The 13,390-nt window shown below is 49.1% G+C and overlaps 1 protein-coding gene across 1 annotated transcript in view; it reads left to right on the forward strand.

Moving 5' to 3' along the window:
* FNDC3B (fibronectin type III domain containing 3B) overlaps nucleotides 1–13,390 on the forward strand; it is a 390,987-nt gene that overhangs the window by 198,799 nt on the left and 178,798 nt on the right. The gene's annotated exons all lie outside the window — the stretch shown is intronic.

Here is a 13,390-nt window from a genome sequence, read left to right on the forward strand (position 1 = left end):
AAAAAAAAAAAAAAAAAAAAAAAAAAAAAAAAAAAAAAAAAAAAAAGAAAAAGTGCACCTTATTTTCAGTCAAATTGTCTAGCTTCAGCTTCCAGCCATTGGATCTTTTATGGTTTTGCCTGCTAGATTGAAGAGTCCTCTAACAACTCTTCTCTTCATGTACGAACACACTGTGATTGAGTCACCTTTTAACTTTCTCTTTGATAAGCTAAACAGATTAATTTTCTTAACTCTCTGTGTAAGGCAGATTTGCCAGGTTGCAAATATCCTTACAGTAAATGTTGTAGAGTAATCCTTAATTCATAAATATCAACCCCATATACAGTAATTATTTCTTAAGCGCTGTAATGATTTTTCATGTAATTGAAGCCAGTGTGCATATTCCTTCTGTCTACTAGCTAAACTAGACATCTAGGTTTAATAGTGAGTGTTTTTAAGTGATGGATGCCAAGAATCTGGCATTGAAATTGTCAGGACTGGCGTGAGCTTGGATAATACTTCTGCTAAATCAAAGTGAATAAATAAAAATGTTAAGGCACCCAGTTTCTTGGAGACTAGCTCATTACTCAGTACTTTTTCCTGGCTAAAAATTGATATATGAACTGATTTGCAAATGGGTTTATGAAATGCCCAAAATAACCGTTAAAAACCAGACTGTTTAACCCCCATCATAAAGTATTGCACAATCAGCACCTTCTTGCTGTGCATCAGAAATTAACCACGTTGATGTATCAATTATTGTTCCACTAATACTTTCTGAAGTATCATTTATTTTGTGGTGTTTAAGTTAAAGTATACTTTGAATGAAGATATAAATCAAGCTCTATACAACTAAGATTCAGTCCTTTGCATGGACATAATACAATATATGTGAGCTATATTAAATTCCTTTTAAAAAGTTTGTGCAATATCTGTACTTAACGTAGGTTTCAGCTACTTTTTCAATTTTTTCTGTAGGAGAACGTGAAAGTTTATGTCTAGAATTAACATCTTTGCATTTTGTTAATTGGTTAAGGTATTTAGTTTAGTGGGGGCAAAAGCAGTGATGAGCATACAGAGCAGTTATATTTTCAGAATAGATTAACAACCACAATTTGATAGAACTGGCATTGTCACAGTGACTTAATGATGACATCAATGGGTATTCCACAATAGGTGTGCATGCTCGCCACGTACACCGGTGCCGGAAGTTTTTCCCCTAGCAGTACCTGTAGGTGAGCGCCCCTAGCAACCCCTGGAGTGGCGCCTCCATGGCGCAGTATAAGGGGCGTTGCGTGCTCCCCCCATGCTCAGTTCCTTCTTGCCGGCAGTGAAGGTGCATCAGAACTGCTCTGCCCAGCTTGTCTGCAGCTTTCCTCTAGAACTCTTGTTCATTCGTCGTAGTAGTACCTGTAGTTGAAGTAGTTAGATTAGTGTTAGTTTAGTCTAGTGCGCCTGGGTCGGGGCATGTCCCGTGCCCCGGGCTTTAAGTCGTGCAACAGTTGTAGGCGGCCGATGCCAGTGAGTGACCCGCACATGGACTGTTTATGCTGTCTGAGAGAAGCCCGTCTCAGCGATCGCTGCAAGATTTGCAGATCTTTCAAGCCTCGGACCAAGAAAGAAATGGACATTTGGCTCCGAGCCATTCTGATGGAGTCGGCGTTGACCCCGACTCCAGTGCACCGCTCCGAGTCAGCGCCAGGTACCTTGGCGTCGGTGCGCGGCAACCCCTCGGTGCCTTCTACCTGTCAGCACTGCTCTCCGTCCGTGGGGTACGCCAAGAAGGTTAAGAAGAGGTCTTTGCCGCGGCGGCACCGGAGCAAGACCGGGGGAGAGTCTAGACCCACGTTGGGCAGTCCTCGGTCTCCGTCAGCCTCCAGGCCTCTGACTCAGGTCAAGCAGAGTAGTCCAGCCCATTCAGAGCAGGCTTCCCCAGAAGTCCAGATGCTCTCCACACCGGAGGCGCCCGGGACATTATATCCCTGCCGGTACCGGGGCACCACCACCGTTGGCTCCCCGGTCCAGAGGCAAGCCAAAGCTTGGATCTCTGCAGTCGCCTCCTGCTTGGTTCTGTTCGCGGTTGAGGGAATGTTCCCGATGCCGTTCACCGCTCAGCAACCGTCCCATGCATAGTCCACACCGGTCACCATCAACCCCCATTGGGTTGTCTGGCTGGGTTCCGACTGACAGGGGTTCCAGGCTCCGCTCCGCCTCGAGGAGCGGACCCCATCGAGACCAAGACAGATGGCACCGGAGGTCCTCGTATCCGAGAGGCTACTGTAACCCGTCGCGATACAGGTGTCAACGCGTTTCCCATTCGTTGTCTTGCTCCAGGACTCTGCCACGGCACCGCTCCCACAATCCCGGTCGTCAATCACTGGTGCCTGACCGTTGCAGATCCGCCCTCCAGAGTCGCTCGAGGAGCAGCTGCTACCAGCGGTACCGTTCTTCCATGTCGGCATCACGGTCTTGTGGTCGGCACTGTTCCCAATGCCACCGCTCCTCCCAGTCCAGGGACAGTGGCAGGTCGTACTCCAGCCCGTTCGCCAGCCCGGCCTTCCTTCGTAGTTGTCAATCGATGGGACAGGCCAGTCAGGCTGAACAGCCTGCTCCACCGGTGCCATAGCAGGTACAGTGGCAGTGGGCTCTGTGGCTGGCACCATGGTACCAATGGGCCCCATGGCCCCCGACGCAGCCCCTGGTGGGGCCTCACTCAGTGGCCGGAGCCTTGGAATGGCTGTTGGCCTCCCTTTCCCAGCCTTCCAGGAAAGAGTCGGTGGGATGTGCATCTTTGGTGCCGTGCCCGGAGGGCGACCAACTGGTGGGACCTCCAGTACCGGTGTGTACGCAGAGTACCGCGCCCGCCTCCTCACCCTCCCCTGATGAGGCGATTATGGCCCCTTCTCCCTCTGTCCCACAGGAGGACTCTAAAGCACACCAGGGACTATTAAAAAGGGTGACATCAAGCCTCAACCTTCAGGCCAAGGAGGTGGAGGAACCCTTGGACTCCCTCTTCAATGTCCTATCGACCTCGGTACTGGGCAGGGTGGCCCTCCCAGTCCACGAAGGGGTGGCAAAGATTTCAAACGCCTTGTGGCAAACCCCGGCTTCCTTGCCCCCCATCTCTAAGAGGGCAGAGCAGAAGTACTTTGTGCCCACCAAGGGGCATGAATACCTGTACACCCACCTTGCTCCCAACTCCTGGTGGTGGAGTCGGTCAACCACCAGGAGAGGCAGAGCCAACCAGCCCCTACTCTGAAAAATAAAGACTCAAGGAGGCTGGACTTATTTGGGAGAAAGGTTTATTCATCCTTGAGTTTCCAGTTAAGGGTGGTGAACCATCAGGCTCTCCTGAGCCGGTATGAGTTCAATCTGTGGGGCTCTCTACCCAAATTTGACGACTCCCTCCAGGAGTGTGACAGGAAGGAGTTCAAAGCTCTGGTGGAGGAGGGTACAGCGGCTGCCAGGGCAACCCTGCAGGCAGTGTCGGATGCTGCGAATACAGCTGCAAAATCCATGGCCTCCGTGGTGTCCATGAGGAGGGCGTCGTGGCTCCTGCTGTCTTGGCCGTCCAGTGAGGCGCAGAGCTCCTCGCAGGACCTCCCGTTTGATGGCAAGGCCCTGTTTGTGGAACAGACGGACGTGAAGCTGCACAGCCTGAAAGATTCCCACACTACGCTTAAGACATTTGGCCTCTGTGTTCCGGCTCCAGCTAGACCTAAGTTTAAGCCTCAGCAGGCTCCCACCCAGGCCACCCACTCTAAATACGAGCCCCCTTATAAAAAGTCACGGGACTATAAGAAACGTCCGCAGAGGCAGTCCCAGTCTGTCCCCCAGCCTGGGTCTTCCAAGGGCAAACAGGCAGGGAAGCGTCAGTTTTGATGGAACGCTCAGGGGCGACCTACCAGTTCACACCAGGGATCCACCTGCAATAAAGCTTCCCTTCTCCAACCAGTTGTGTGCCTTCCTTCCGGAGTGGTCGCGGCTGACTTTGGACCGTTGGGTCCTCAACACCGTCTCCCGGGGCTACACCCTCCAGTTTACCTCTACCCTGCCCAACCACCCTCCGCCCCCGTCCCTCCTTGGGGACCCCTCTCATGAGGCCCTGCTAGAGCAGGAGGTGGGGCGGCTTCTTGGCTTAGGAGTGGTGGAAGTGGTGCCAGCGGAGTTCAAACACAAGGAGTACTACTCCCGCTATTTCCATATCCCGAAGGCCAAAGCGGGGCTCAGGCCCATCCTGGACCTGCGAGGCCTGAACCAGTACATGGTAAAGGTCAAGTTTCGCATGGTCTCTCTGGCCTCTATCATCCCCTCCCTGGATCACGGGGACTGGTACGCTGCCCTCGACCTGCAGGATGCGTACTTCCACATTCATATATTCAAGGGGCACAGGCGCTTCCTCCATTTCACAGTTGGGCAGGAGCACTACCAATTTACGGTCTTCTGGTTTGGCCTGTCCACTGCCCCAGGGTATTCACAAAGTGCATGTCTGTGGTGGCAGCCTACCTCAGACTCATGGGGTCCAGATCTTCCCCTACCTGGACAACTGGCTGGTCAAGGGCAGCTCTCGGTTGCAGGTGCGGGATCACGTGGTGCTCCTCCTGTCCACGTGCGCCACCCTGGGTCTGTTGGTGAATGACACCAACTCCATGTTAGTCCCAGTACAGCGCATAGAATTTATCGGAGCAGTCCTGGACGCGACATTGGCCAGGGCCTCCCTCCCACCAGACAGGTTTGAGCCCCTGAGGCTCATCGACACGGTCACAAGGTTTCCCATGACGACAGCCAGAGCATGTCTCCAGCTCCTGGGTCACATGTCAGCATGCACATATGTGGTTCACCACGCCCGACTCAGAATGAGGCCCCTCCAGCTCTGGTTGGCCTCGGTGTTCTCCCAGGCCAGAGACAGAATGGACAAGGTCCTCACTGTACCCGAGCCGGTGATCGCCTCCCTACAATGGTGGCCCTCCCCGGAGAACATGCTCCATGGGGTCCTGTTCAGGGGCAGGCCCCCTTCGGTGGAGTGGTGTCCGATGCATTAGACCTAGGGTGGGGAGCCCATGTGGGAGACGTTCAGACCCAAGGTCTGTGGTCCGCACAGGACCTTGCCCTGCATTTAAATGTCAAGGAGCTCAGGGCAGTCCGGCTGGCGTGCATGGCCTTCCGCTTGCACTGTAGGTCAGGGTGGTCATGGTTCTCACAGACAACATGGCCTCGATGTTTTACATCAACAGGCAAGGTGGGGCTCGCTCCTCTGCCAGGAAGCCCTCAGACTGGAGGACTTTTGTATAGGCCACGGCATTTGCCTACAGGCCTATCACCTACCGGGCGCCCGGAACTCGCGGGAGAAGTGTAAGGTGATGCACTTAGGGATGACTAACAAGAATTTTAGTTATAAGCTGGGGACGCATCGGTTAGAAGTGACGGAGGAGGAGAAGGACCTCAGAGTCCTGGTTGATCGCAGGATGACTATGAGCCGGCAATGTGACGCGGCTGTTAAAAAAACTAATGCGATCTTGGGATGCATTAGGCGAGGTATTTCTAGTAGGGGCAAGGAGGTGCTCCTTCCGTTATACAAGGCGCTGGTGAGACCTCATTTGGAGTACTGTGTGCAGTTCTGGTCTCCCATGTTTAAAAAGGATGAATACAAACTGGAACAGGTACAGAGAAGGGCCACTAGGATGATCCGAGGATTGGAAAACCTTTCCTATGAAAGGAGACTCGAGGAGCTCGGTTTGTTTAGCCTAACCAAAAGAAGGCTGAGGGGGGATATGATTGCTCTCTTTAAATACATCAAAGGGATAAATACCAGGGAGGCAGAGGAATTATTTCAGCTCAGTACTAATGTGGACACGAGAACGAATGGATATAAACTGGCCGTGGGGAAGTTTAGGCTTGAAATTAGATGAAGGTTTCTAACCGTCAGAGGGGTGAAATTTTGGAACAGCCTTCCGAGGGAAACGGTGGGGGCGAAAGACCTCTCTGGCTTCAAGATTAGGCTAGATAAGTTTATGGAGGGAATGGTTTAATGGGATAACGTGATTTTAGTCAATTAGGTAATAAAGTGCCATCGCTGGTAAAATATGGGTCTGGCTAGAGAATCTTGCCTGTATGCTCGGGGTTCTACTGATCGCCATATTTGGGGTCGGGAAGGAATTTTCCTCCAGGGTTGATTGGCAGAGGCCCTAGAGGTTTTTCGCCTTCCTCCGCAGCATTGGGCAGGGGTCGCAAGCTGGAGGATTCTCTGCGACTTGAAGTCTTTAAATCACGATCTGGAGACTTCAACAGCTGAGTTAAGGGAAAGTGGGTGGGTCAGCTTTTGTGGCCTGCATCATGCGGGAGGTCAGACTAGATGACCATAATGGTCCCTTCTGACCTTTAAGTCTATGAGTCTATGAGGATCACCTGAGCCGAGACTTCTCCTCTCAGCACAAGTGGTCTCTATATCCAGAGGTGGTGCATAGACTTTTCCAGGAGTTGGGTACTCCCCAGGTGGATCTGTTCGTGACTCGGCAGAACCGCCGGTGTCCCCGGTTCTGCTCAGGGGGGGGCTGGGAGTGGGCGCTATCTCCGATGCCTTCCTCCTCTCCTGGTCAGGCCAGCTTCTCTATGCCCTCCCCCCGATCCCGCTGATCAGCAAGGTCCTGGAACAGATAAAGATGGACAGGGCCCAGGTCCTCCTGATCGCCCCGGTGTGGCCCAGGCAACATTGGTACGGGACCCTCACGAACCTGGCGGTTGGCCTGCCGTGGCCGTTGCCGTCCCGCCTGGACCTGCTCTCCCAGGACCAGGGCCGCCTCATCCACCCCAACCTAGCGGCACTCCACCTCACGGCGTGGCTGCTCAGTGGTTAGGCCGGGAGGAAAGGATGTGCTCGAAAGGGGTTCAGCACGTCCTCTTGGAAAGCAGGCTACCCTCCATGTGTCGAGCCTACTTGGCAAAGTGGTCTCGGTTTTCCCAGTGGGCGGCTGAGTGGGGCGTTTCCCCCATGGCTGCCCTGATCCATCCTATTTTAGACTACCTCCTTCACCTTAGAGACCAAGACCTGGTGCCCTCGTACGTCAAGGTGCACTTGGCAGCCATATCGGCCTTCCACCCGCCGGTGCAGGGGCATACAGTATTCTCCCATACTATGACTGGCCAATTTCTTAAGGGATTGGATTGTCTCTTCCCGTACGTTAGGCCCCCAGTCCCACAGTGGGACCTGAACTTGGTGCTGGCCCAGTTGATGGGTCCCCCCTTTGAGCCGTTAGCTACGTGCTCCTGGTCGCACCTCTCGTGGAAGGTAGCCTTCCTGTTGGTGATCACGTCTGTTAGACGGGTCTCGGAATTCAGGGCCCAGACCTCTGAGCCCCCATACATGGTGTTCCATAAAAATAAGGTTCAGCTCCGCCCACATCCTTCGTTCCTCCCGAAGATGGTCTCTGCCTACCACATGGGTCAGGACATTTTCCTGCCGATCCTCTGCCCTAAGCCCCATGTGTCCAGTGAGGAGCTCCACCTCCACACGCTGGATGTGAGACGGGTGTGACGGGTTGGATCACAGAAACCCCCTTGGGAACTGCCAACTGATGTGCTAAGACTATTTCTGCCCCTGCTTTCCCTGCGAGCCTGGGAATCCAGCACCCTGTCTTGCTGAGCCAGACACACCAGTCTGCTCCAACACAGACCCAGGGTCTGAACCATGTGCCCCAAAGCTGCAGACTTAACTGAAAGCAACTTGAGAGAAGTGTTCCTGTCTTTAACACTCAGATTCCCAACTCCTAATGGGGTCCAAACCCCAAATAAATCCGTTTTACCCTGTATAAATCTTATACTGGATAAACTCATAAATTGTTCGCCCTCTATAACACTGATAGAGAGATATGCACAGCTGTTTGCCCCCCCACCCGAAGGTATTAATACATACTCTGGGTTAATTAATAAGTAAAAAGTGATTTCATTAAATACAGAAAGTAGGATCTAAGTGGTTCCAAGTAGTAATAGACAGAACAAAGTGAATTACCAAGTAAAATAAAATAGAACACGCAAATCTAAGCCTAATACAGTAATACAACTGAGTACAGATAAAATCTCACCCTGAGAGACGTTTCAATAAGTTTCTTTCACAGACTGGACGCCTTCCTAGTCTGGGCACAGTCCTTTCCCCTGGTTCAGCCCTTGTTCCAGCTCAGGTGGTAACTACGGGATTTCTCATGATGGCTGCCGCACTTTGTTCTGTTCTACCGACTTATATATCTTTTGCATAAGGCGAGAATCCTTTGTCCCTCTTTGGGTTCCCACTCCCTCCTTCTCAATGGAAAAGCACCAAGTTAAAGGTGGATTCCAGTTCAGGTGACATGATTACATGTCACTGTAAGACTTCATTACCCACTTGCCAGCAGACATGTATACAGGAAGACTTACAGGTAAAACAGAGCCATCTGCAGACAATTGTCATGGTTGATGGGAGCCATCAAGATTCCAAACCACCATTAATGGTCCACACTTTGCTTAATTACAATAGGCCCTCAGAGTTATATTTCATATTTCTAGTTTCAGATACAAGAGTGATACATTTATACAAATAGGATGACCACACTCAGTAGATTATAAGCTTTGTAATGATACCTTACAAGAGACCTTTTGCATGAAGCATATTTCAGTTACATTATATTCAAACTCATTAGCATATTTTCATAAAATCATATAGAGTGCAATGTCACAACGGGGTCTGGCCTTTTACCTGGAACGGAGTAAGCCGTTCAGGAAGTCTTCGCAGCTGTTCATCTCCTTGGCCGAACGCATGAGGGGTTGGCCGCTCTCCACTCAGCGGCTGTCCAACTGGATCACCTCGTACCTGTCATGACCTGGCGGGAATCCATCCACCGTCGATTGTAAGGGCACACTCAACTAGAGCGCAAGCCTCGTCAGCTGCCTTTTTAGCCCATGTCCCCATTCAGGACATTTGCAGGGCTGACACGTGGTCTTCAGTTCACATGTTCACCTCGCATTATGTGATCGTCTCCCAGACCAGGGAGGACGCCGGGTTCGACAGGGCTGTGCTCCATCCCGAGAATTTGTGAACTCCTACCCACCTCCAACAGATATAGCTTGGAATCACCTATTGTGGAATACACATGAGCAATCACTCGAAGAAGAAAAGACAGTTACCTTTTCCATAACTGGTGTTCTTCGAGATGTCTTGCTCATGTCTATTCCACATCCCGCCCTCCTTCCCCTCTGTCGGAGTTCTCTGGCAAGAAGGAACTGAGGGTGGGGGGAGCGTGCAGCGCCCCTTATACCGCGCCATGGAGGTGCCACTCCAGGGGTTGCTAGGGGCACTCCCCTACGAGTACTGCTAGGGGAAAAACTTCCAGCACCGGTGCACGTGGTGAGCACGCACACCTATTGTGGAATAGACATGAGCAACACATCTTGAAGAACACCAGTTACAGAAAAGGTAACTGTCTTTCAGCTAGTTGTTGTTTATATTCCAGTAGAACTTAAAGGCCACAGTCAGAGTTGGGACCCGTTGTAGTAGGCACTGAACACACACATAATAGAAAACAGTCTGTGCCCCAAGGAACGTACAGTCTAAAAGGCAAGACAGGCAAACAGGTATAGGTGAACAAAAACATTTGCTGACTTTCTTTAAATAGCAAAATTTAACTTTCCCCAGTCTCTGTGCTATTTATAGAAATGGATCAAAACTAGATGGGACTAAACCCTTTTTATTTGGCAGGTTTGGATGAAATGGAACCTGGATTTCATCTCCAAGTATGGTTTTGCAAAACTAAAATCTATCCAACATGAATTTTACAAAATCAAAACCACCTGAAGTGTTGTTAACTTCTGCTTAGTTACTACTCTCTGACATATAATATATAGGGTTGTCATTTATTTATTAAGGGCATAATGTCATAAGTAGACATCTGACCTGCACCTGCAAAATTGACAGGTGCACGTTGCACCTGCAAATCCCACATTTGGCCACGCAGAGGATCTTTTGCCCATGTAAACAGAGCATTGGTGTATATGGGTTTGATTTGGAACAGCCGTGTCGCTTGCAGGCACAATTGAGTTGCCAACATTTATGAATTTGGGAATAAACAAATGAAAGATGTGCTCTGTTCAATCCTTGATGCAGTCAGTTATAAAACTAGCTGATCGCCTGACCTCTCAAATATGCTGATATCTCCTAGCTCCATCCAGTGGCAGAAATTCATCTGAAGGTCTTCAAAAGGGCCTTGAGCATTTTTTTTCAGGATTCATCTTCTAGGAGACGGAGCACAGTTTAATTTTCAGTTGTTATTACACCCAGACACACACCACAATCTTTCTGTTTGGTCTATTTGTCGACCTATTTATATATCTCCTTCATCGAAAACATAAAATCTAATCTAACTTTGCAGATAAGAGCTTGTGCTTGCCTGGTACATTCCAAGCCTTCTTTCAGGCTTGGCCTAATTAAAGCCAAATGATGAAAAGACGTGCTCTGTCTCATACTAGAATTTTTGGGTCTTTAAAGGCCAGTCAGGTTAGAACAGGGGTTCTCAAACTGGGGGTCAGGACCCCTCAGGGGGTCGCGAGGCTATTACATGGGGGGGGTCGCAAGCTGTCAGCCTCCACCCCAAACCCCACTTTGCCTCCAGCATTTATAATGGTGTTAAATATATTAAAAAGTGTTTTTAATTGATAAGGGGGGGTCGCACTCAGAGGCTTGCTATGTGAAAGGGGTCACCAGTACAAAAATTTGAGAACCCTGGGTTAGAACATGATCTAACCTTGAGATAAGTAGAGTTGACATTTCATTACAAACTCTTACACTACACAAATAAGTATTTATTTTAAAATCTGAGCATTTGGACTTCCCCCCCCCCCTAAATTTCTCTTCAGTGTCTTGTCCAGAACTGATACATGTCTGGTGAATAAGGGATGTCATGCAAGCTGAAGAGAGCAGAATATAAAAGATCGACAGTCTGACATTACAAGAATTAAAGTAATCTTATGATCTAAATGAATCCCTGAAGTCCCATTCAGTGTCTGTCTGGAGTTTTATAAATCTCTGAAATCTAAGAACGACAGTTTTCAAATTGCTGACCTACACTGTAGGGCTAAAGGTTAATGACCAGATATATCAAAGTAAATGCTTTGTATTCTGGTTTCTACAGAGTAGCACCTACCAGGTATTATACTGAGACTTTGTATTACATAAGAAACTCAAATTCACACCAATGCTTTTGACTCTAATTTTTCCTCTGTAAAAATTTCATTTAAAGGTGGAGCATCTCCTGTGGGTATTTGTGTGATTAATAGTCTCTCTCATGTGAACAGTGTGAACCTGAATGAGTCTATCCTGAATGAACTGTGATAAGAAAACCTAGGTACAAATAGTAGTACCTCCAGGACACTGTGTACTGTATGGATAGTAAATAGGGCAGCAGCCCTGGCTTCTTCCCTACGTCCTTCCTTTAACTGTGTGGTAGGTGGCAGAACCCTGAGACTGATTTATTGTACAGAAGGTTCTCTTTGTCACCTGTCTCCATTGCTCAATTCAGAACTTGCTGTGTCTCCCTCCATATGCACCTTCACATGCTGGGATGTAGGAAGCACTCCTTACAAATTTTCCTAGTACTGACATGCATGCACATGCTTGGGAGAAACTCCTAGTAAACGTCCGCAAAACTAACTCCTCCTACAAAATCCTCCTTAAAACTTTCCTTTGCCATCATTTGACAACTTGAAAACTGTTAGGCAGCTCGAGTTGTGAGACAACGATCGATCTATACTTAGATTGTAAGCTGTTTGGGGCAGAAGCTGTCTGTTAGGTCTGTCTTTGTCCAGTGCCTAACACAACAGGGTTCTTGTCAATGACTGGGGCTGCTAGGCAGTATAATACTGCAAATGGTATATAATAATAATTAGCTGCTGTTACATGACTGTATTAAACTCTGTACTTGAGCAAAGTACATTTGATAATCCTTATACCTCTGACAAATCACAACCAATTTTCACCAAACCACCAACAAACAGATCTATGACCTGGGACAATCTTCCTGTGCAAGTTTTTCACATACCCCTGAAGATCTAGTGCTGTTCAGAAAATAAATAAAAGGTTAAAACATTTTTTTCCCAAATAATGATGGATTTTTGTCAGTCTTTGCTCCCCAAAATGGCAGAATCTTTTGGCTTAAATAAGAAAAAAAATATTGTCTCCAAATCTGAGAACAAACATGCCGAATTTCAGTCCAAGAGTAAAACCAAGTGAAAAAATTATAAACAACTGAAATTTATGCTAAAACTGTTTGCCCCTTTAATAACACAGATTGCCCCATGTTTTGCCCAAGATACTTGGGGCCAAATCATGCACATCTAGGAGCTTGTCTACCAGGGAAAGTTGGCTGGCATAGCTGTGTACTGAAATAAGCTATTCCGCAATAGCTATTTCAGCAGAACCCACCGCGTGGACAGTCTGTTGTGGAATAATTTCTCCACTTTGTGAGTGGAGTAATTATCCCGGAGTAAAGTCACTTTTATTCTGGACTAGTGTCCATATTGGGAGCTATTCCAGAAAAACTGTAGCAGAATACAGTATTCTGCTATAGGTATACAGGTCAATTTCCCTGTGTAGATGAATACTTGTTCTCTCTCCTGTTGACATCAGTGGGATAACTCACGTAAGGTAAAACTTACCCCTTAATGAAAACATTCTTATTTTGTTACTTTCTGGTAATGTCTGAATTGTTCTGTGCTCTAAATACAGAAACAGTAGACACTCGTTAGTAGCAACATATCGGTGCCCTTTTGCTATGTTGCTCCTCCGTGGCTGTTGCTGTTATGGGAGTGTCATCTGCCCAAAGGCATATGAAGAGTTGAGTGTTTTGGAAGGGGTGGGGCAGCCACATTGTGTGTTGGGGGGAAGTTGGAGGGAGTGGGGTGGGGGAAACCCAAGTTTGGGGAATGGGGCCGGGGAATCCTAGGTGTGGCAGGAGAGCCCCCAATCGGCAAAATGACTGAGTGAGCCTGGCTACCGGGGACAGACTGTGGATGCTCCTGCTGGCAGCTTCATGCTCCACCCTGGCGAGGGATGGATGGATGGATGGGGAGGGCACCATGTGCAGCCTGCAGTGGAGGCAGGGGTGGCTCCTAATGGAGACAGAAGGGGAGAAGAGGATAGGTCAGTGCTCTGGGGAGGGAGGTCCCCCAACCCCCCACTGTAAAACAGCACACCCACACTCTGCCGCCAGCAACTGAGATGGAGGGGATAGCTCAGTGTGTGGGCGGGGGGGTCCCTGATATGCCCCACTGCAAAATAGCAAACCCCTCACCCCCGGCCACCTGTAAGCCAGACACTGAGAAAAGCAAGGAGGAAACCTTCCAGCTGTGCCTCTGCTGCTCCCCAGAGCTCCCCCTCCCCTCCCCGAAAAAA

Source organism: Terrapene carolina, unplaced genomic scaffold (assembly GCF_002925995.2).
Source record: "Terrapene carolina triunguis isolate 2854851 unplaced genomic scaffold, T_m_triunguis-2.0 Scaffold88, whole genome shotgun sequence".
NCBI classification, from domain to species: domain Eukaryota; kingdom Metazoa; phylum Chordata; order Testudines; family Emydidae; genus Terrapene; species Terrapene triunguis.